Raw genomic sequence first — 25,191 nt, 5'->3', positions numbered from 1 at the left:
CAACCCTTCTGAAGCTAGTCATCCAGTGGAAATTTACCTCCGGACCTCCTGGTAGTGCTGCCCTTCATCTGCATGTACGGCAGTACAGAAAATGGACTGAACTGTTAGCAGATAGTCTAGCTAGCTGTCTGGATTTAACCTGCCGAGATCTGAGGAGCAGTTAACCATAGTCCTCACAGATCCACCGGAGATTCAAATCCCAACACAAAGAAAGCGGAAGGAATCGGACATCGGCACCGAAGCAATCCGGGAAGTGGAATGTCGTGGATATAGACTACATTGTGGGTAATGCAGGTTTTGACAAGGAAGAAGAATGTGTGGAATAGAAAAGTCAATATCTCTGTTTCTGCTGCATCGACTTGACCCTTTTTTTTTTACTTTCCATTGTGAGTCTGACAATATTATAAGAGTGTAATGCAACTGCATAAGAAGCTAATCTAACTGCAGCCACATCTGACCACCACCGACAGTGAGCTCTGAGTTGCGTAATGAGAGCCAGAGGCTTCTGCAAGATGCATCCATATCCGACATGTAGCGTTTCATTACATAATGTTTTCTGTAGCAGCTCAGCAGTAAACTCTGGGACACTAATTTGTATTTACTCTAATAATCTGTCTGTACGACAAGTATGAACAACAGTGATCACTAAATGCTTTAGTGTCACAGCCATGATTGACTCACATCTGTCTTTATACCACAAAGAGATACTTTTAACGTATGTAAAAAAAAAAAAAAAAAAATATGCTCAGCAAAGTCTGCTCTGGATAAATACTGATCAAATAAAAATTAGGATGACCTCGGACTTCTGTAATACAATTTGAGAGGTCAGAGGTCAGTGATGTTACTGTGCATAGCAGGATAAATGTTTACATCTTATCAAAGGAGTAAATCCCCCCCCCCCCCCCCGCCCCCATCTAAGGATTGTCCTCCACCTAGAAAACCATGCTGTGTTTTGTAAATAACATAGAGATGTATACTTAACATATACAAACCCCAAAAAATGCTTTTTAAGTTTAGGAACATTTTGAGTTCCCCCTCCTTTGCCTCACAGTGGTTTGGTCCACTGCCTGCTGTACGTTAGGATCTGCACTAGACTCACTCAGTCACATCGGTTAGTGACAGGAATGATGCTAGTAAGTAGGCGGTTCAAGGCTGTTTTAATCACATTAAACATTGGATGACGTTGCTCTTTTCTCAAATGGAAATGATGCTGAGTAATTAATGAATTAGTCATGACAAAACCTACCTTAACGTTATGTGTGTGAACTGATATCAGGGTTAATATTGAAGATCTATCTACACTTGTGTTTTGTTCAATATGATGTTTGCTGCAGACAGTGTGGCTCATGTGGCTGTCAGTGTGAGCAGATGAGCTTTACCAGTGGCTCACTAATTTACATTATGATCAGCTAAGTTAAAAAGTGTACAAATCATTGTATTTCTTTTATATGGTGACACTCAAAATAAGTCATTATGTTTTAAGGTATTTTTGTGGCTTGATTGTGAACTTAAAAATAAATACATGGTTTTAAAGAAGAATATTTTTCTCAATTTAGTCAGATTTTTCATTGAATCAAGAGAAACACTGAAAAGAAGGATAATGGTACAGTCTATGCTACACTAATGATAGTATTAAGGCTTTCCTCTGTGGACACATGTCCTCTACGAGTACAATTGTGGCTGTATTATTTGTGTCCCCTTCAAAAATTGCTCTTCAGAAATGTTATGTTTATTGCCCCCCCACTGTTAGATCAGATTTACGCCCATGCATCTTATGTAACACACTTACTGCCTTGATTACAAAGGGCTGCATTAATGACCATATGGCCACACTGAAGAACACACACACACACACACACACACACACACACACACACACACACACACACACACACACACACACACACACACACACACACACACACACACACAATGGATTTTGTGTATATGTATATACACTTTTGTATTTACAAACAGAATTTGCACACACACCAGCTCCAAACACTTTGTTCTTTTGGAGCAAATACCTCCTTGTTAAAGAGTCTGAAACATCAATTTGCAGCATCCTGCAGGAGCTGATATTTTAATTTTTCAATTAATTAAAATGAACTGCTGCTGTTTCCGAGGACAGAAGAAGGCATCCGGCTGAGGAATATAATATTTCAATACATTAACACACACACACACACACACACACACACACATTCAGACATCAGTGAGACCATTACTGGTTTAGAGAAGTCAGCGACAGGATTCGATGGTCACAGTGTGTGTGTGTGATGAGTCACAGTGTGGAGGTGTGTGGAGGAGGGAAGAAAAAGCAATAACCAATCACAGCGTGTGCGTGTGTGTGTGCGTGTGTGTGTGTCCTGTTACTTTTGATTCAGGCAGAGAAGATTCGATGAGACTGTGGCTGAAAACGACCCTAATCTAATGACACTCGCTGCTCCTGAGAACAGGAGGAGGAAGACGAGGAGCGACAGAGAACATTTGAGTATTGAGGAGCACATTGTCACATTTAGTCAATTCCTCCCAGAATTTAAGAGCAAGCACAAGAATTAAACCCAAATTCAACCAATGCCGGTTGACAATTTTTCCAAGTAAATATCACAAATTTGCCTCAGGGGGCTTTATGATCTGTACAGCATATGACACCCTTCTTCACAGCAATTTTCCCACAATAAATGGTCCAACCAGAAATGGAAAAAATAATCCATTTCAGAACCACTTATTCAAGTCAAATAAAAACCAACCCCTAATCTCATTTTAAACAGCCAGCTCTGTGAAAGGAGGACCATTTTTTAAGTTATGGAAACTAAACAATATGTAATCTAGCTGACACTAACTATTTGATTTATGTAGATTGCGGGCGGTGTATGGAATGGCAGGTAGCACTAAGACCATTTTGGCTCAATTCATGGGAGAAAGTTACCGGTACTTCCGGGCTTCTCCACAGGAGAAACACTACAAAGAGAAATGTCCACAAACATTATATTTCAAAAAAGTATCACAAAAATTGTTATAAGGTTTAAGTGACATCTTTCGGATGCAGTGCCGATCTTGACCTGCCTGGGGCCCTTAGCAAAATTCTGCTAAGGGGCCCTCTACCTGACCCGTGATGCCGTGAGATATGTAAACCATTTGCCATTGCCACACAGTCACCAGTTCACCTGGGTCTGTGTTGCTAGTACTTGCTGAAGCTGGCTGAACTGGGTCTGTGCTAGTACTGGCTGTGGAGGCTGGATGTGTAACAACTGAGTCTGCTTGTACTGGCTGATGATCCAGCATCCGCTCTACTGACAAACCTAAGCATAGCACCTGCAAATTATAGATAACTCATCTTTATAAGCTGCATCAGACCCAATTAAACTGGCTCCCAATTTCCTTTTATACATTTTCAAATATAAAATACTATTTATACTATGGCTTGGCTCTTGTAATATTTAAATAGTGTGATGCAGATATCAATAATCCCTGTGAGTGATATCAAGAATTAACTTTTGTACAAGTGAACATGTAATTCCTGATATCAAAACTAGACATTGGTAGGTAAAAATTAACTAAGGGGCCCTACTAGTAAAAATAATCAAGAATTCACATCGCAAATAGTAAAAAAAAAATCGAATTCTTGATATCAAAAATGCATAAACTGTGAATGAATAAAAGCTAAAATGGCTTGCCATAGCATGTTAAAGTTTTTATTTATTTATTATTATGCATGTTGAAGCAATTCTTGATTTGTGGTTATTATTTACTGAGGGATGTACATCCATATTGACCAGTATGTCCAGCTAATCAACATTTTAAATTCAATATAGCCTATAAATCAATGTCAAATTGTCAATACATTGCTTTCCATCTTGCATAATTAGTGCAGTTGTTTAGAGTTTTTAACTACACATTGTCTGAGACTAGATAATCAGTGTCTTAAAAGTATGTATAATATAATGTGTACTTTGATGAGTGCCATCATTCACGCCCATATATTGTAGCCTACAGTCTGTCTGGTCTTCACATATATTTCTGCTTGAAAAATGCGCGTTTCATTTCGTGCACGCGCCTAACGCATGATAACACACCCGACGCGGTTCTCTTTTCCGAGCTACGGTTACGGTCCTTACGGTCTCGTTCAGTAGCCTGGTGCGCGGTCTCCTTGTGACAGCCTAGCCTAGCTACCATGTAGTAACATAACTTAACATAACTACCAAAATAACATGACGTGTATTTGTATGTGATGTACTGTACTTCCCCATCGATAATGTGTGAATTGCCGTGAACACAATCCTCTAAGATGCACCAGAAACAAGGCTCGGTTAATAACTCAAACTTGCCGAGAACCAAGACACCGCTTGATTACATTAGAGTCGAGCGGCCGGCCGGTTGCACGGTTACATTCAGTCTCGTTCGGGTCCAGGCATTAGTAGCTCATTTCCTGGTTGATTCTACCACCACCACTCCAGTCCAGTGGAGGCGCTAATGAGCTATTACTACACAGTAGCAGAAGAATACCAGCTACACAACGGCCATATATATATATAATGCCAACGGCTCGAATGAAGTAAAAGAAAAAAACAGGAGTGAGTCGGTTCATTGACATATGGCACTCGATTCTCCCGGCTCAGTGACACGAGTCGGGTTAATTAACCGGCTCTTCGGTCAGTTCGTCAACACTAAATTGTAGTCTTTTCAGGCTGCACAAATTCAAACTCTATTAGATCCAAGAGGGACAGTTTGATGAATGATTGACACAATGAGCAAGAAATAAAGGAAGAGGGGGCAGCTTTTATCTCACAGTGATTTGAAACTGTTCTAATCTTCTACAAAGTACAAATATTTGTTTCCTCTTGTTTCCTCCTGGTGATGACGCAGGATGTTTAATCTGCTGTATGTCCATCCTCTAGATGAGAGTTCCAGCTCCTAGAAGTCCCAGGATGTGGATGTGAGAAAGAAAGAGTGGGCGAGACTGACAGAATGAGATTGAGGGAAAGTGAGAGAGACCTCCCTACACACACAAACACACACACACACACACACACCAGCAGGACAACAGCCAATAGGGGGACAGCTGGTGGCACAGTTCCTGGAGTCAGACCAATGACTGTATGTGGGTGTATCGTGTCTGTTGATGCATGCATGCGCGTGTGTGTGTGTGTGCGTGTGTGCGTGCGTGCGTGCGTGCGTGCGTGCGTGTTTTCAACTGTCCTGTACTGTGAATATATCTGTAAATGAAAAGGATGACAGATCATGAAATGTAAATGAGAATTGTAAAAACGTTGGGATTGGATGCAAAAACAACTCAATCGTGTTGCAGAATATAAATGTCCTCATCTGGCAACAGGGTTAAAACATGTGCATCCTCATCCTGATGGAGCACAAACACACGATATACAGGGTCGGCTCTGAACTATTTGTAAGAGTCAGCGCAGCAAACTCTCAAAATGTATCAAAATATTTCGACATTTAAAAACTTTTGACATTCACAGGCCAATTAAGACACGTCTCCACTTCAGTTCTTTTCTGAACTCCTGTCTCTCCAACAATAAAGGGTTAAATACTGTACATAGATGTGGGGTATTTAGCGACGTCACACGGTATACTCCAACTCAGACGGTCGAGATGGAAACATAAACAAACACGATGGAATTGAAAAAGAAACCGTCTCAATGTCCCTGAAAGGGATCTCAGATGACATTCAGAATCACATCAGCCCAGCTCAGAGATGACATCATTGCCCACTAACAACTCTCTTTCCCCCTCTCTGGATCTCTGAGGAGTCAGAGGACAATGCATGAGTGCATGAGAGGACACATTTACTGCCTGTCAATCACACGCAGAGGTAAAGTGGAGGTGGAGAGTTAAGAACAGATTGGCTTGAGAGTGGTTGATGTGTGACGAGAGACGGGGAAAGAATGAAGGACAGAGGAGCAGTAAAGGACGACTGGGCAGAAATTGAATCTGTCAGTCAGACAGGGAAAAGGATGAGTGGGAGTTTCTCAGAGGATATTTATCGTATCGTAACACGTTATTTACATTTTGGTCTTTAACAGAGATTGAAAAGAGGTGACAACAGAAAGCACTGACGGAGTCGAGTGTCGGAACAGAGTGAAGAACCGAGAGAAAATCTGATGAGGGGAAAAGAGCATGACAGAAGGAGGTGAAGGAAGGGAGAAGGAAGGACAAAAAATCCACAAGCACTGGAGACAGAAGAGAGAAGAGGACGAGAAGGGGGAGAAGAAGTAATTTGGTGGATGGAACAGAAGTGTGAGAATGAGAGAGAGACAAGGTGCAATGAAAAGAGAAGAGGATGAGAAGGAAGTAAACAATAGATGATGGATGAGGATTGCATTGTTGTTTTGAGGAATGAAAAGAAAGCAAGAGGATGAAAGGAAAGCAATTGGATGAGAGATAAAAGATGGACAAAAACAGGAAAGACTGAGATGGTAGATTGAGAGAGCCAAGGGGTGGATTTATTTAAAAAAAATGAAGTGAGGCTGTAAAGATGGAGGAATGATAGAAGAGAAGACATGGAAGGAGCAGTCATAAGATGCTGGTGCTGTAAACTCTCCTCCTGCAGTCTCTGTTCCCCTGGAGGCCTCTGGGCCTTTATTAGCCAAGCGCAAGCGCACACGCACGCATACACACACACACACACACACACACACGCACACACATCCCTGAAGCACACAGAAAACTGATGATGCAGACTGATGCACAAGGAGAAAGTGAGCGAAGGATATTTGTGACGGCAAAAGTTCAGTTCATTTGAATTGAATTTGAATTGCTGCAGTCAGTGGATGGATTCGCCACAAACCATCCTAACCAGATTGATTTGGTGATTTACATGTTATTGTTCCTTTAACAGCATTTACATAACAACTCCACTACCTGGACGCACTCAGACAAAGAAACTTTTATAATCACATGGACGCACAGTGTCGAACTGGTGGAGCCCCCATCTCTAGACAGAATAAAGCAAGCCGTGGCCATGCCTATGGCACTATAAATCCTCATTCATATTCTAACAGTAGGCTGTAGAGACGAATGAGAGAGAGAGAAAGAGAGAGCAGATGAGTGAGGTTACATATATAAGTGATAACGTGGAGGAAAGGGTAAGCAAGAGGGTAACAAATGTATTTAATGCAAATTGAAGAAATTAGAGAGAAAGACAGAGTAAGTAAGTAAGTAAAATTTATTTCTGTAGCACATTTAAAAACAGCTCGCACTGACCAAAGTGCTTTATATAGCACATTAGCCACAGAATAATAACAATAAAATAAATACACTGACAGATCAGTGATTTTATCTAAGACGACATCAATAGACAAACACTTAATTATAGACATAGCAGGGTAAGACAATTAAAACACAGGGAGGGGGGGGGATGTAAATAGGTGAGTTTTGAGCCTGGTTTTGAATGTTGTAATTGAAGGATTTCTAATGTTAGGTGGCAGTTGTTTCCACAGCTGAGGGCCAGCAACAGAAAAAACTCTGACCTTTTTGCTTAAGCCAGGACCGTGGGACATGGAGGAGACCTTGACTGGAGGATCTGAGGGACCTGGGGGCTACATGGGGATGAATGATACCAGCTATGTAGCTGGGGTCAAGGACGTGAAGGGCTTCAAAAACCATTAGCAGTGTTTTAAATTGTATCCTAGACTGGACTGGAAGCCAGTGCAAGGAGGCTAGGACAGGTGTAATGTGTTCACGCTTTTTTGTGTTCGACAGCAGCCTAGCCGCTGCATTTTGCACCATCTGAAGCTGTGCCACCAGTGTCAGAGGAAGACCAAAGTAGAGAGAGTTACAATAGTCTAGGTGGGAGGTTATGAAAGCATGGATGACTTTTTCCAGATCATTGTATGACAGAGCAGTGTATGGGATTAAACATAGGGGGCAAGGGGACCAAGATTGGCAGGGATGGAATTTTTGGATTTTGAAGGGCCAAAGACAATAACTAACGTTTTGTTATCTTTTAACTGAAGGAAATTGTTAGCCATCCAGACTTTGTCTAAAAGAGGCTGCATGGAGTTGCTGGATTTAAGTGGGATGTACAGTTGGGAGTCATCTGCATAGAAATGAAATGAAATGTAACATTTTCTGATGACGATACCTAGAGGGAGCATGTAAAGGCTGAAAAGTACTGTACCCAGAATGAGACACAGTGGCAACGGATGAAGAGTAATGACCTATGTATATTGAAAAAGATCTTTGGTTGAGGTAGGAGTGAAACCAGTTTAGAGCTGTACCCTTAATGCCAACCCACTGTTCAAGACGCTCTAGTAGTATACCATGGTCTACAGTGTCAAATGCAGCACTAAGATCCAACAGGACCAGGATGGCATTATCACCTGAATTGAGGGTGAGCAACAGGTCATTTGTCACCTTTAACAGGGCTGTCTCAGTGCTGTGACGGAAATGTGATTGATATGGCTCTATGATCTCTGTTGAGGTATGGAAGCAGCTGCGTTAACACCACCTTCTCCAAGATTTTTGAGTTTAAAGATAGGCCAGAAATGATTAGGACATTTTGCATCCAGATTATGTTTCCTTAGCATAGGCTGGACAACCGCATGATTGTAGGCCGCATGTAGGAACGGTGCCGGTGGCAAGGCAGGAGTTAATAATAATTTTAATGGAGGAACCAATAGCATCAAAAGCATCTTTGATAATCTGTGAAGGATAGGATCGTGTGGGGCTGTTGATGGCTTCGTGTGCTTTACAATGTCCCATAGTTCAGTGTAGGACACTGCTTGGAATTGGTCAAAAGTAGCTGTAGCAATGGGGAAAAGAGGTGGGGTGTCAGATACAACAGGAGTAACTGCAGCTTGGAAATTGGCCAGGGAATTTCTGAATATTTCTAAAGAGACTATGAGGTGATCTTTTTTCCATTTACGCTCAGCTCTTCGACAAACCTGCCTGAGATGGCGGGTGGAATCATCAAGCCACTGTTGAGATTTAAAATTAGGGGTCTGAGTTTAAGAGGGGCCACAGTTTCAAGGATAGCTGAGCAAGATGTGTTGAATAAGGATATTAGTTCATTAGGGCTCAAAAGGTGATCATGGGCACTGATAGCATTTCCCCAAGTAGCATTCAGAGAACTTAGTTGCAGTAAAACGGTTAATATAATGAGAGTAGTAGCCAGAAGATCTGGCTGTAAACGGTGAGTTAAGTAGTTTAACTTTGAACACAATAGGCATATGGTCAGAGAAGGATGCATCCTCAGTGCTTATGTTATCAATGGAAAACCCATGGGATAACAGCAGATCAAGAGTGTGCCCCTGAACATGGGTCGCCTGATTTATGTGCTGGAAGAGGCTGAATGATTACATTACATGGCAAATCTCACTAACCAAGGGTTTATGGGCAACAGCCATGAATATTAAAATCACCCAAAATCAACAAACGGTCATAGGATGTTGCATAATGAGACAGAAAGTCAGAGAATTCTTTTTTGAAATGTTTATCTGATTTTGGAGGCCTGTAAACAAGTTTAAACATCAGGGGTGTAGTAGCAGATTCGACTTTTACGCATTGTACTTCAAAGGAGGAAAAGCTCCCAGCAGAGAGTGTTTGTACCTTAAGCCGATTTTTAAAGATCAAAGCCACTCCGACTCCTCTTCCCGAACTCCTCGGAGTGCTTACGAATGAACAGTTAGTGGGGCAAAGTTCGCCAAAAACAGATGTGTCACCAGCACCGAGGCCAATCCATGTCTCCGTTAAAGACAGCGTGTCCAGATCTCGCTGGGTAAAAAAAGTCGTTAAAAATGAAGGTCTTGTTTGACACAGACCTGCAGTCCAGTAGCGCCACTTTAGTCGCAAGGTAATCCAAAGGCTGTGGAAGTTGAGAGCGTTGCAATGGGCAAATTTTCAGGAGGTTCATCCTGCGGCTTCGCGAGGCAGTCAGCCGGAGAGATGGAGAGATGACAGGAGTATCTCAGGTCCCATGATCGACGAGGCAGGTAGAGGCCTCTGCTCCCTGGGAAGTCGATGGAGAGCCAGCGAGGTGATAGTTGCGCACAGGAGACACTCGCAAATCCACTGATCCGCACTCAAACACAGAAACATACCCCTTGTCATACCCCCTTCTCGGGCTTATTAGCAGGTGGTCACCCTAAGTGTGGGCCAAGGCGCCCAGTGGATTGTAGCTCTAAAGAGTTTTGATATGTAGCATTATAGAGCAATCATAAGTCCTTAGGGCATCGGCGCAGTGCCAGAGCGACAATAGGAGGAACACAGACAGACACAACAGCACTCGGACAGGTAGGAGCTGACGACAGCGGGACGGTCAGAGGGAGAGAGGACGGCCGAGGTAAAGTGTAAAGGTGAAAGAAGGAGAGAAGGAAGCTTTAAAGAGGTGGGGAGACACTAGTTCAATGCCAGGAGTGAAAGGGAGCTACTGTAATATCAATGGAAACGTGCCACAGTTACTCTGCTGATTATGTAACCTCGTAGCACTGAAAGTAAAATAGAGACACACACACACACACACACACACACACACACACACACACACTTGCAATGCAGCTTAGCTGACTTTAACCCATAATGCATTACTTTACTGTGTGTGTGCGCGCATGTGTGTGTGTGTTAAAGTGCCTCTATAACACACAGTTTCAAACACATGATAATAACAGAGATTCTGTAGCATCTCAGCAGGCGGCCACTGCAGCAGTTATTTCTTTCAGAACACACACACACACACACACACACACACACACACATATACTGCCTGTAGTTAGTTTATCAATGACACGCAGATGCAGCACTCAGCGCTCGCCTGTCTGTCTGAAGAATCTGTCGCACTCTCTGCTGTATGTTTGTGCATTCACTCTGTGTGACTGATTGTGAATTAGTGATTTAAAGGAAGAGTTTAGTGGCCACACACATATATGGAGGTTTACTCCTCGAGGCAGCGGCCGTGGGTTCGACTCCAACCTGCGGCCCTTAGTGGCATGTCATTCCCCCTCTCTCTCCCCTTTCATGTCTTCATCTGTCCTGTGGAATTAAAATGCCCCAAAAAATAATCAAAAAAGGGAATAGTTCACACAAAAACAAGATACAATGTCAACAAGTCCTGCAAACCTAGGTTGTTCATTCCTACCCTCCACTCACAGGAGTGTAACTGTCGCAGTTTTGTTAATTTCAGGCAAAAAGAACTACTTGAAAAAGATCGTGGTTTGGGTTAAAATCATCTGGTACGTTACTTAACTTGTGGTTAAACACATGACCCAGAACGTGACCTAGTTCCATTTGCTCCATTTGTTCCGTAATTTAAATTAATCAATGGTTCCATAGTTTAAAAAAACTCACCTTTAAATTTCAAACAGGACACAAACCCCAGTCTCCTGGGTGAAAGACCTGTTTGTTTGACCCATCCACCACCCCAACCTTCCTTGTCACCTAACTTCTTACTTTGCTTCAGTAATAAATACGATGGCCAATAATTCATTAATATGATATAATAATAATTAATAATTTCTGCTTGAACAAATCTATGGGATATATATATATATATATATATATATATATATATATATATATAGATATAGATATATATATATATATATATATATATATATATATATATATAAGCAGACTCACAGATGGACAGACGTGCTGACATGTTTTTGCTGTCTTTTTGTTCTTGTGCTACTTCAAACATCTCCTCTCTCAAAGGCTCTGTCTATCTGAGCTCTAGTTCTTTCTGCCTTTCTCAAAGTCCATCTCCTGGATATTATCAGACCTCAGAGGCTCTGTCTGTCAGTCTGTCTGTCTGCCTGTCTGTCTGTTTACCTGTCTGTCTGTCTGTTTACCTGTTAATCCCTCTGATTTTTTTATCCTGCACGGTGAAACTGGGGGTGTAGGGATTGGAAAAGATCAGCCTGTTTGCTCATTTATTAGTTCGCTGCTCGGCAGTATCTCAAATAGCACTGATCAAATTTCAGCCAAACTTGAGGGAGCGATGGATCGCACTACAGCACTCCCAAATTTTCAAATTTACAGTTAAATCTCCAAAGTGACGGAGCTCCGGACTGTCTGCCCGTCCGTCCGTCCGTCTGTCCTGCCAAAAAAAAAAAAAAAAAATCAATCCCCCTATCACCGTTTATATGAACCTGACACACACATTTTTACACTGCACCAATCAGCCAGATCATTTGCGTAATTAAAAACTGTGAAAAGAGGCTGTGGATGAGAGGCTGGAGGTACAGAAACAACCCTAAATGTATCCCCAGAGAGCAATCAGACAGAGAAGATGCAGGCGGAGTTAGGAGACAAGAAGAAGATGGATAATGAGGTGCTCGGACGAAAGAAGACGGAGAAAGGGATGCTTACTTTGATAAAAGCGACTTTGGTGTGCTTCTTTGGTGTGTTGCTTTTTGTGTGGTCCTGCTAATCTGCAGATTCTTTATACCTCCGATAAGGAGGTTGTGTGTTTAATCCTGCATGTTTGTTAGTTACCAGGATATTTTTTAATGCAGATCCAAGTTTAATTTTCAAAGGATTTCTTACAAAGCCCTTAAAACCAAATAACACAAAGGTTGTTTTTCAGCCCCTTCCAAAATGTGTATAACCACATAGCATGCATAATTACTTGGTTAAAGGGGCTGTACTCGGAAATACTGAAAAAAATGGAGTATGCATCCACATGGCTCTCACAGACCATCCCCCGATACGTGAAATACCTACGTTTTTTCACAGCCACATGCACAAACACGCACACACGCACGCTGAGGGAGCGTGACTTTATCCTCTGCTCAGGGTGCCATTACGCCACTAAAATCTTTACATAGCAAATATTTGCTTGCTGAGATCAGCGAAAAAGGACGATCACGATATCCTGGAGCCCAAGGAGACTTCCTCAAATGTCATGTTTTGTCCAAGCAACAGTCCAAAACTCAATAATATTCACTTTACTATGATAAGAAATGCAACAAATTCTCACTTAGTTGCTGATTACTTTTCTGTCCATTTGGCTTGCCCATTTGAGGAATCGTTGCAGCTCTAGAACCGATACTGACTGTCGATAGTTAAATGCTATAACAACATAACACCTCTGACTTTGACATGAAAGCCATTGTTCCTTTTTTGGTGCTCTACATTCTTGGCAGTTAATTTCTCGCATAAAACAGTCTCAGAAATGTATTTAGTGGTGAAATAGCAGACGAAAAAAGCAATAAATTCTAGAATCTAGATCGGGAGTTTGCCGTAGTAGCAGTGGGCAACAACTGGAAACCTTTTACAATTTTCGTCCGCTATTTCACCACTCATTTCCCCACAACTTGATCTAACTATAAACGCGGTTCAATCATGCGAGGCTCAGCAGCGGCTCATCTAGAGATTCGGCATCATCGCCGCTACAGCCCGTAACGATGTGCCCCGGCCTCGGGCAAGGGAAGGAGACAGGCTTCTCCAGCAGGCTGAACCGGGCACCCACCTTCCCTCCCTCCCTCCCTTCCACCCTCCCTCCCTCCCTTCCTCCCTCCATTCCTCCCTCCATTCCTGCTCACTTCGCTACCTGGATGTGTGACAGCTAGACGAAAAAAAGGGGACACGCCGAATCTCTACGAGCCGCAGCCGAGCCGCGAGATTCTAGAATTGACTTTTTTCATCTGAAACTGTTTTATGCGAGAAATTAACTGTGTACAGTTTGAATATGGGCAGTTTTACAAAAATTGATGGCCAATTGCACATTTTCTCCGATATGCTGTCGGACTTGGAAGCTCCAGTCTTAGGTGACAGCCAGCTGGCGCTGGCCGGGATCGCTTGCTTACCGGCAGCCAGTAATACTCCCAGCCCCTGCTGTCAGCTGGAAGTGGTTTCAGACCCTCCCACCACGCCTCCTCATTTAAATTGACACCTGTCACTTCTAAATGAAAAGCTTAATGTTAAATCAAAATCTAAAAGGTGAATCTTAAAATGTCAATGTCAAATGTAAAACATAAAATTCAAAAGATAAAATGCCTAATTGAAAATTGAAAATTATAAAGGGGAAAGGCTTTTTCTATTTGAGATTTTAATTTAAGTATTTCCATTTAAGCTTTTACATTTCACATTTAATTATGGCATGATTTTTCGTAGTAGCGTAGTAAAATAATACTATTTTGAATTAAAATAATACTATTTTTAATTTAATCTTGCTTCATTTTCTCTTTGGACTTTCAATTTGAATTATGAATAAATATTCCCTCTATACTGACTTTGACATGAAAGCCATTGTTCCTTCTTTGGTGCTATACATTCTTGGCTGATGCGTCTGGACTGCACTTCCCAGAAATCTTTTGTCAGTCAAAACAGTGTTGATGGTAATTTATCTTTTTCCTTAGTTTTCCATTGATGCCTTTTGAGGTCCTGTATGTCACTTTTTCATGCTTACTTTACATTTTCATCTTCTGCTTATTACAAACACATTAGTCTCGCTTTGCCAGACCTTCCTCCACAGCGCTGCGGTCTGGCGAGTCCACACAGCATTCTGGGATGGGAGAAAAACGTGCTCTGGTTTATTGGCATTTCTTTAAACCAATCACCATATTCTTGGGCAGCGCTAAGCCTGTGCCTCTGCAAAATAGCCTCAGGAAGGAACTTGTTTTGGTGGAACATGTATACGTTCTAAAGTAGTCGTGCAACAGAAATCTCCGATTGGACAGATAGTCTAGCTAGCTGTCTGGATTTACCCTGCAGAGATCTGAGGAGCAGTTAACCATAGTCCTCACAAATCCACCGGAGGTTAGAATTACAACACAAAGAAAGCGGAAGGTAACTGGATATAGACTACAAACCCACTGAATGCATCACTTCATCACATCAAGTGACGGATGGATAAGAAAGGTTTAACAATGTAGCTTTCTGCTAAATCATAAGCGTATGAATAACAAAAATTGTATTATAACAAAACGTTGCACATTATCACTTTCACAGCCGAGATGAGACATACAGTATAGTGTTATGTAACAGCCCAACACAGCACAGGCCTGTGGTGGTGCCGGAGCTTTTCCCAAGTGTGATTTGTAAATGAACGAGTGTAAGGTGGGTCAGTGATGAAAAAGCAGCACGACACCCACTGGTTAAAAAAACAACAACAACAAAAAAAAAGGTTAAAAGATGCAGGAAAGAGGGAGACATATGTCTCTCTGTGTGAGGTGGCTCACGATAAGAGAATCTGCTAACGGGAAGGGATGCCGAGGGAGCGGGGAGGAGAGGTAGGGAGGGGAGGGGGGAGGAAAGAGAAGATGGTAGGAAGCAAGAGTGAAAGAGAGAGAGAGAGCTTGGAGATAATGGAGGGGAGGAAGAGGAGATGCAGAGAGAAGGAGACAGAGAGAGGAATGAGGAGCGTTAATGAATAATCCATCAGCCAATATAAAAGGTAAAGCAGAACTTGGATTCTGCTCAGAAGAAGCTAAACATGTTGGTGGAGTTGTGCAAATGGCTGTCTGAGCAAATACCAAACATCACAGGACAGAAAGGCAGAAGTCTCACCGTTCCGGTGTTCACACTGTTGTCCGAGGAGCCATAAACACAGTTGGATTAAACATGACTGTAATCACTCCTAAAACATTCCCTTAGGGACAAACGACGTGCCTACTTCATTTTCTAAACATGCAGGATCTCGGAGGTTTCTTGTTCTGCTGCTAGCATCTGCATCCTACAGCCTTTTTTCCTCTAAGGATGGATGGAGGGATGGAGGGTGGGGAGCTGAATGGTCTAATTGACAGAGAGATGGCTGGAGGAAGGGCTGGGCGAAGGGCTGGTGCAGGGAAAACAACAAGGGAAGCCCAGGGAAAATTGCGTAGACAGAGAGAGGAAGACAGAGAGAAAGGAAAAAGCCCAGGGAAGCCCTGCTGCGGCATCGGGAGGATCCCTCCCCCATCCTTCTCTTGTTTCTTTCCAGCCTGCATGCTGCAGTTCTAACCGACTTTCTCTTTAAAACTACTGCCAGACTTCAGACCAAATGTATAAAACATTTAGAACCAAGTGCTGTGCATCCCTCTCTGTGCCCAGCAGATGTGCCTCAAGCTTACAGAGCTGAAATCATAACACCCCAGAAATCACCATAATGAAGACATAATACCACACAATCTGATATCAATTAAAACGTTATAGGTGCAATATATTCCATGCACGCATTTAGATGCACGTAAACACATGAAAGTGGCCGTTTTGTGTTATTATTATTTTTTTATTGTATTTATTGTGCACAATTATTCTTCTATATTGCTGTATCCGGTTGGGACGCACAGTTACGCAACATTAATGTTCGGTGCCTGCACCCCCCCATGTCGTTTCAAAGCAAAGGTCGTTCGTTCAGTTAAAATGCTGAAATATATCATTGAGTTTGGTGGATAATGGAGGGGGGGGTGAACCTGGCATAATGAACTGAAGTCGGGCGACGTTAGAGGAACATCATGCAACCAATCCAACCTGAGAAGAAGTCCTGCTCGGACACATCACTCTGCTGCGTCAAGGTTAACCGAAAAAGACAGGAGGAAACCGGAAAATGAGCGAAGTAGTTTTCAAAATAAAAGCTTAAAAAGTTTTTTTTTTTTTTTAAATAGACCTGGGAGATAGAGAAAATCAAATATAATAATTTTGACCAAATTTACTTTGATATCGATATTGCGGCAATATTGTAGGGTTGACAATTGGTGCTTTCTCTAAATGTTTACACAATGAGATTTTAGATGAGTAATCATCAGTAATGTGGATAGAATGACTAAGCGGGTAAAGGCAAATAATAGAACAGCTAGGTCAGCCTGGTAAGTTCAGAAAATGACATAAGTTTACTGTAATGCAGCCTTTAAAACCAGGACAATCACGTATCACGATATCCAAAATGTAAGACTAGATTCATATCACGATATGGATATAATATGAATAGGCCTATGCTGCCGAGCCCTACTGTAAAATGATCATTAGACCATCAAACCGATCTATTTTGGTTTTTGACAGGGATTAGGATAACTGACGTTCAACAACAATCTAAGAGTGCAAATATTTGTCTATAAAAGCACGTAGCCTATAGAATCTGTCCACCGGTGAGCTTTTATTTTGAAAGTTCAACCAGAAGACGTCTGTTTCTTTGTGCTGACTTGTCACTGGTCTCCACAGCCAGCAGCCAGAGGCGCAGTTCCATCAGATATTTACTTGAGCCTCACGTTGACAGCTCCAAAAGATCTTTACATCTAGGAGACGTTTGATGTTGTCGCCAGTTTATGTCACGTCTTCTTTCATTCAACTAAAAGCAGAATCAGAAAACTGCCGATAGGTGAACCGTTTCTCTGCAACAATAATGACAGTTGCAGCACAAATGTCAAGAGTTTGTGTTGTTGATGTCTGCGCCTGAACACGACACCTGCCCGCTCCCGGCGGAGCTCCCAGGCTGCACGGACTCCGCGTCCGGGGGCCACGCAGGGCAGTGACGCTCGTTACGCTGGGAGGCACTTTGGATGAAAGCGCAGTAGCTAAGGGCAGGAGGCTTAATGCAGCCTTGCATCTGAATTCATGTGCATCTCACAAAATCCCCGCAGCAGCATCCTTAGCATTTCACTCACGCTCTTACAAAACTTCAGGGGGATCTAGCGCACAGATATGCTTCAGGGGAGGACGAGGACGCGTTATATCCTGATTGTGTCGAGCGTGGCTTGTAAATAGTCTCTATAAAAAATAATATTCCATAGATTATAGCAATTGGCTGTCAAAGCAGAGATTCGCATGGCACGTCTTTGCAGAGAGACATACATACATCGGCGATGATTAAAAAAAAAATAAAAATCTTTTGGCACCACAAAGCAGCTCCACATGGTCGTACAAATCGGGAGCAAGTGATGCCCACATGGGACGAGCGCACATGAGCAAGTGGGGACAACAAGCACGCACAAAACGCGCACACAGTGAACACAAAGAGAGCAGAAGTGTAGAGGAAATGACTCTTACCTTGTGTTCTAGTGGCAGCCACTCGAAGCGATAAGCATAGTATCTGATGTTAGAGTGAAAGAGTGGGAGAGAAAACTGTCCCCCCTCTCTCTCTCTCTCTCTCTCTCTCTCTCTCGCTCTCCAAACTGCACACATATACACGCACTCGGGCTCCGCCTCCCCGCGGTCACTCATCACACACATCAGACACAGCGCGCAGCCGGGTGGGGTGCAGAGGAGCGCGGCTTGTCCTCGGGGGCGCGGACCTGCGCCCGGGAGAGGACAGGAGAGGTTTTTTTGGTTTTTAAAATCCCTTTATTGGACCATTTCCAGATAAGATTCACAGTCACAGAAAATCAACAGACACAAACAAAGATAAAAGAAACCAAAAACTAAACAAACATTAAAAACCAAATACTATCAACACAAACGTTGTGCTTTTTTCCAATCAAAAACTAACCACCAACTCTCCCTCCTCCCCCACAGAGCATAACACTCCCCTCACAGCCCACAAACCACTAAAAACCAGCAAATTGTCCATCATCTTGTAGTAAGCATGTTCCACCCTCAATCGGGCCTGGACCAGACCTTCCAGCACCGGTACTGGCTCCACAGTTTCCAGTTTCTGCGTGTAAGCCAGATGGCCAGTTTTGCCGTTGCAAACAAAAAATTCAGTAAAATGTGAACTGTCCTTTTGTGCTTTGTGTATTTTGGACCAAAAATGAACAAGTCCAAAGAAAAAACCTCTCCAAAACCCTGCACCCATCTTTTAAGAACACCCAACAGATCTGCCAACCGAGGACATTGTACAAACAAATGTGCTAAAGTTTCCACCTCGTGACAAAAAATACATCCCTCCCCCAGCTCAGGATCGATGTGCGCTCTGTATCTGTTCATAGCTATAGCCCCATGCACAATCCTCCATTGGAGGTCGGCTGCCCGCTTTTCAACGGGCAGCTTGTACAGGGAACGCCAACTGCCTTCCGGGGAACCTCCGGACCAAAAAACTCAGTCCACCTTGACTCCTTCAGCTCAGCCAAAAACCGTATGTTCAGGACCTTTATGCAGGTATAATATAACTCTTTCTTCCCTGCATCTTGAAACTTGCCCAATTGAGGGGTTGAGAAAGACAGTAGCTGACCCGCCTCCTCCTGCCATCCCCCCACAGATGGGGTAATGGTCAGAGAGGGGAAACTGTACTCCCATCCGTCACTCCACTGTTCACACAGCGACCGATTCTCTACCAGAGTTCGCCGAGGTGATCCCAGGGCAGCACAAACTTCTTTCACCACCCTGTCGATCAACCTACCGGAGGTGATGTTGCTCCTCACTCTCAGCACATCAACAGAGATTGCGGTCATCTTCATCAGGTGACCCAATTTAGTACACCCAGCCTCTCTGAGACTGGCCCTCAGGCTGGCTGACTGCAATGTTCGAGTCCTCAGGAAGTTGTTGAAAAACAAGGGTTCTTCAAAAAGCCACATTCCTGGAGTTTCTTTTACATCCCGAGAATATTGGAGCACCTGCCACGCCTGCAGCACAGAGTTGTAGAACGATGTCAACCCATTAAGGTCCATCTCCTCAGTTCTTAAGAGGAAAAGCTGCTTATCATATCCCAGACGCCCAGCTCTCCTCAGCAGCAGTCGGGCTGTGTCCAGCCAGCTGGGGCCACACTTGTACAATAGTTTTTGAGCAGTCTGGAGTCTAACGGAGGCAATTTTTGATTGAATATCCACCAGCCCCTGCCCCCCTTCAGCTACAGGCAAATATAAAACTGCTGCCCGAACCCAGTGTCGCCCCGACCAGAAGAAATCCACAATGGTTCTCTGAAAGTCCTCCATCAGGCCTCTTGGTGGCACGATGGCAATAAGCTTATGCCAAAGGGTCGAGGCAACCAAGTTATTGGCAACCAGAACTCTTCCCCTATTCGACAGGCAACCATGTCCATCTAGACAACCGAGCGCACACCTTCTCCTTCACTCCCTCCCAGTTCTTTTTAACAAAACCCTCAGATCCCAAAAACACTCCCAAAACTTTCAACCCTTCCTTCCCCCACTCAAGTCCCCCTGGCAGACTGGGCACGGCTTTACCTCTCCATTGCCCTACTAACAAGGCCTCACTCTTAGCCCAGTTCACCCGTGCAGATGTGGCCCTCTCATACAGGGATAAAGCATCCTGTAAACACTGAACATCTGTCTGGCTGCAGACAAAAATATTGACATCATCTGCATAGGCTGAAACAACAAGAGGACACTCAACGCTCAAGGACCCAGGCAGGAGAAGACCACTAAGTCGAGTCTCATCCTGCACAGTAGAGGTTCGATTGCTAAGGTATATATAGCTGTCCCGAAATAGGGCAACCCTGTCTTATCCCCCTCAGCACAGGAACCGGCCGACTCAGCCCAGCCCCCGTCTTCACCAAACACTGTGCACCATTGTACAACAAACCAACCCAAGACAGAAACCAATCACCAAAACCAAATGCTTTAAGTGCAGAAAACAAATAAGAGTGATCCACCTTATCGAAAGCTTTTTCCTGGTCCAAAGAGACAATACCAACATCTAGATCATACAGTTTACACACATCGAGAATGTCCCGAACACAGAAAATATTGTCCATGATCGATCTATCTGGAACACAATAGGTTTGGTCCGAGTGTATAATTAGTTCCAGAACAACCTTCAACCGGTTTGATAATGCCCTGGAAAGTACCTTATAATCCGTACAGAGGAGGGAAACTGGGCGCCAGTTCTTAAGTAACGCCAAATCACCTTTTTTGGGCAGCAAAGACAACACTGCTCGCTGACAAGAAACAGGAAGAAAACCTGTTGTAATCCCTTCCATAAAAAAGGTCTGGTCCAATTGTATTCCAGAACTGTTTATAAAAATCTGTGGAGAGACCATCTATCCCCGGTGCCTTTCCTGTAGCCATCTGGTTGACTGCAACTTTCAACTCCTCCAGAGTTAGCTCGCAGTCCAAAGCAGCTTTCTCGTCCAGACTGAGCTGAGGAAGACCCTCCAGCAGCTCCTCACGACTCTGCATGCTGCACTGTTGGGCCCCAAAGAGGTCAGCATAGAACACCATCGCATGGCTCCTCATCTCCCCAGGACTGGTGGTTACTCTACCTCCTGGAAGCTGAAGGCATGTCATTTGCTTCCTCTGAGCCACAGATCTCTCCAGATTAAAAAAGAAGGAGCTTGGGGCATCCATGTCCTTTAACTAGAGGAAACGACACCTGATAAGGGCTCCCTTCACTCGCTCATTCAGAAAAGAGCTCAATTCCAGTTTTTTCTTTTTTAACACCTGCCCTAAAGAAGGGTCAGAGTCCCTATTTAAAACCTCCTCAATACTGCTGATGCTGGCTTCAAGTTTCATGACCTCTGCATTAATCTTAGCAGTGGAATGGGAGGTGTATTGTTGACAAAAAACCCGAACTTGGGCCTTGCCAACGTCCCACCACTGCGTCAAAGACTTAAAATCTGCTTTTTTATTTTTCCAGCACTTCCAAAACTGCTCAAAAGTTTCACAGAACTTGCTGTCTTGTAAAAGTTTGTTATTAAAATGCCAGTAGGACTTTACCCTCTCACCTGGCGAGACAATCAAATCTATAAAAACAAAGTGATGATCCGTGAAGCCAACAGGGGTTATTCTACTGTGGATCAGTCTAGAGCTAAGGTTTAGTGAAATCTAAATCCTGTCAAGTCTGGCTGCACTCACCCTATTATTAATCACCCTCACCCAAGTGTACGGTCGGGATTGTGGATGTTTCACCCTCCATGTATCTACCAAATCCAGCTGGTGCTATTCAAACTCTGAGCTGAATGTGGGTGAGGTTCCTCGCCTATCCTGTCCACAGTGAAATCAGTTCACAGTTAAAATCGCCACCAACAATAAGCTGATCCTGATGGTACTTATTTAATTCAATTTTTAACTGAGTGAAAAATATCACTCTTTCTGCTCCCTGATTAGGGGCGTATACATTAACAAACCACAACACAGAACCCTCTATCTCAGCCCTGACAACCAGCAGGCGTCCCTTTACCACTTCGGTGGAGGATATGATGGTTGCATTCGCTGCTGCCTTAAACAGGACAGCAACCCCTGCGCTAACATTAGTGCCATGGCTAAGAGCATAGGGACCCTCCCACCATAAACCCCAATCTGTCTCTACTGCTGGATCAGAATGTGTTTCCTGCAAAAACAGCACATCAATCCTTTTCTGACTAGAAACCTCAGAAATTAAAGCCCTCTTTTGCCTGTCTCTCCCACCATTGATATTAAGAGATCCTATTTTTAGGCTCCTCATAGAAAAGTCAGAAAAAAGAAACAGACAAGTTGAGACAAGCAGAGGACAATATAAAGGAGGAAAAAAGTTTAAGTGTCATGATCATTGGAAGTTCTTATTCTTTTTGAGGTTCTACGTCCTTTTTCCTTTCTTAAAGTTGTAATGTGCTTTTTGAGGCGATAGCGTTTCTTTTTATCCAACAGGTCAAAACCAACAAGCCTTTTCAGTACAGCAACAGACTTGATAAACTTTTCTGTGTCTTTGAAGTAATCGGTCACTTTCACAGATCTTTTAAAAGTTTCATTCAGAAAACGATCTATTTCCTCCAATGAATACAGATCTGTGCTCAGATTAATTTCTCCAATAGACACAGTATCAGACTCCGAATCAAACTCCATGTCATCACTAGCACATGATGCCTGACTACTGAACAGGCCTACCCCCTGTTCACCAGAGGGGATCCCAGTGTGATCTCTGGTGATACTTGTGGAAGCTACTTCCCCAGTAATCCCTGACTGTGACTGCGCTGTAGCACCTACCCACTCCGAATTACTCCCTACTGGCGCGGGAACCTGCTGCTGCTCAGACTGGCTCTGCTTCTCCACATTACCTTCCTTAACTTTCTCAACCGCTTCACCGGCGGCTGCAACGCCGCGATCTGCCGCCACGCCCCCAGCATCAGCTGCTCCAGCTACATCGGACCCGTCACCGGGCGCAACATCATCCGCCCCCGGGCCGCCAGCCTCATCCGCGGCCGTGGTTTCAGGCGCCGCGGCCTCGCCAGCAGTCGGCGCCTGCTGTCTGTGTGGACATGCAAAACGCTTGTGTCCCACATCCCCACACTCAAAACATTTCAACTGTCCAGAGCTTGCATACACCATGTAAGAGCCGTGACCATGCTTCACTCTGAAGGACTCCTCCAGCGTCTGTGTGGGCGAGTCCAGGAACATGAACACCTGCCGCCTCAGAGACTGCACATGGCGCAGTTCGGGATCCTTGCATCCTAAAGTCACCGTTTTAAATCCACTCGCAAACTTTCCAAAACCTCTAAAGTTCATTCCCCTACAACTCGCCGGGTATGAACGGAGGAACACCAGATACGGTGATCCGCGTGGAGGGAACCGATAAAGGGGAAACCTGCACAAAGCTGTCTCTGATAAACACTCCGCTCTCAATCAGCTGATGCACAAGCTGCTCATCCTTCATAAACACCGCCACTGCTTTGTTCATTCTGGATGCAAAAGACAAGTTGTCATAGCCTACCTGTTCACCAACCGCCAACAGCACCTCCTCCACGGTAACATTACTCTCTAGACACAGTCAGAAAGTCCGAAAAACAGGGACAGAAACAGTTTGAAACTCCGCGCCACTCGCACCTCCGCCACCACCACTCACGCTCACGCTCACACTCACCGGAAACGGAGAGGAGAGGAGAGGAGGAGAGGAGAGGAAACAATGAGAGGAGAGGAGAGGAGAGGAAACAATGAGAAGAGAGGAGATGAGAGAAGAAGAAACAAGGAGATGAAAAAATGAGAGGAGATGAGAAGAGAGGAAACAGGGAGAGGAGAAATGAAGAAAGGAATGGAAGTGGCAACAACAAGAGAGAAATTGAAAGAAAAGGAGGAGAGGAGAGGAGAGGAAACAAGAAGAAGAGAGGAGATGAGAGAAGAGGAAACAAGGAGATGAAACAAGGAGAGGAGATGAGAGGAGAGGAAACAAGGAGAGGAGAAATGAAGAAAGGAACGTAAGTGGCAACAACAAGAGAGAAATGGAAAGAAAAGGAAAGAAGAAAAAGGAGAGAGGTGAAGGACAGGAGGGATGACGTTAGGAGTGCAGTCAAAATAAAAAATTGAAGGGAAAGGAAGAGAGTTTGAAGCGAATGAGAGGAGAGGAGAAAAAAAAAAACAAAGAGCAAATTACAAATTGATCCCCCATGACTTCAACAGTATGCTCTGCAGCCAGCAGGGCTCACATCCTGGACAATCTTCTCCACGTTTTCTAATATTAGACTTCACATTAGACATTATCATACCTGACACTCTAATATCCACATTTGGACATGATCAGGCTCCACAGTTTGATATTTCCTCAGTTAACCTAATTACTGAAGAGGCGGTGTATGAGGGCATCTGCAGGAGAGAGGAGGGCCGGAGGGGAGGAGAGAGAGAGCAGAGAAGGAGGCATTTATCAAAGTATTGAGCAGAGCCAATTACTTAGCCAGTGTGCCACGTTTCAGCCTCGGACTGCCGAGGCCTGCTGACCAAGCAGGCAGGAAATGCAGTCAGTCAATCAGTCTGTCTCTATATAGACACGCTGGGCTAAATCTCTCTCAGTGGAGTCACAGTTCGAGACGCCACAGTGTGCACCCTCTCCACCTCCTTCTGCCACCAGACGCTCCTTTCTTTGCTCCCTTCTTCTTCGCCTCAAATTTATAATCAGCTTGCAGTCATTTTGCTTTACAGTTGGTTCACAGCCCACATTTTATTTCTTGTGAATGTTACATTTTCTAGCACCAAAAAGGCTCTATGTCTCGTTTACCATTTTGTGTGGCAAATCTATAAAAACCTGATATAATCTGAGATAATATACCTGGCACAACATCTGTTTCTATTGAAATATGCATTTAATACACCCTCAATATACAGAGTTAAATTCAACATTTCAACTATTTTCACGTTCTAAGTAAGGAGAAGTTCCTATGAACATTACACTAATGTTGATAGAAGTGCAAGAGGAGGAGGAAAGCATGCACTGATTGGGCCCTTTTATTCATTCATTTTCAGCCATTAAACAAAACAGACAAATAAAAAAAAAGCTGTATAAAGAACAGGGCTGGGTACCGAACTTCGACTTTTAGGAACCGACCATATTGTCTCCATATTAGCCTATCAAGTATCGAAAAAGGCATCGTCATTCATTACCAAATTTCAATACCTAAGGAGTAAATCTCATTTGCGTCAGTGAGCCAGTAAGCACGCAGCATGCTTGTACCAAGATCTA

General features: G+C 43.6%; 1 protein-coding gene across 1 annotated transcript in view; it reads right to left on the bottom strand.

Moving 5' to 3' along the window:
* slc8a2b (solute carrier family 8 member 2b) overlaps window positions 1-23,592 on the bottom strand; it is a 195,239-nt gene extending 171,647 nt beyond the window's left edge. Inside the window, exons 1-2 of the mRNA XM_028569661.1 lie at window positions 23,455-23,592; window positions 17,926-18,170 (exon numbers count right to left, since the gene is read on the bottom strand). The gene's annotated coding sequence lies outside the window, so the exon portion shown is untranslated. The remainder of the gene's footprint in view (window positions 1-17,925; window positions 18,171-23,454) is intronic.
* Window positions 23,593-25,191: the final 1,599 nt, after the last annotated feature.

Source organism: Perca flavescens, chromosome 3 (assembly GCF_004354835.1).
Source record: "Perca flavescens isolate YP-PL-M2 chromosome 3, PFLA_1.0, whole genome shotgun sequence".
Lineage (NCBI taxonomy): Eukaryota > Metazoa > Chordata > Actinopteri > Perciformes > Percidae > Perca > Perca flavescens.
This window is presented reverse-complemented; position numbering and strand designations above follow the sequence as displayed.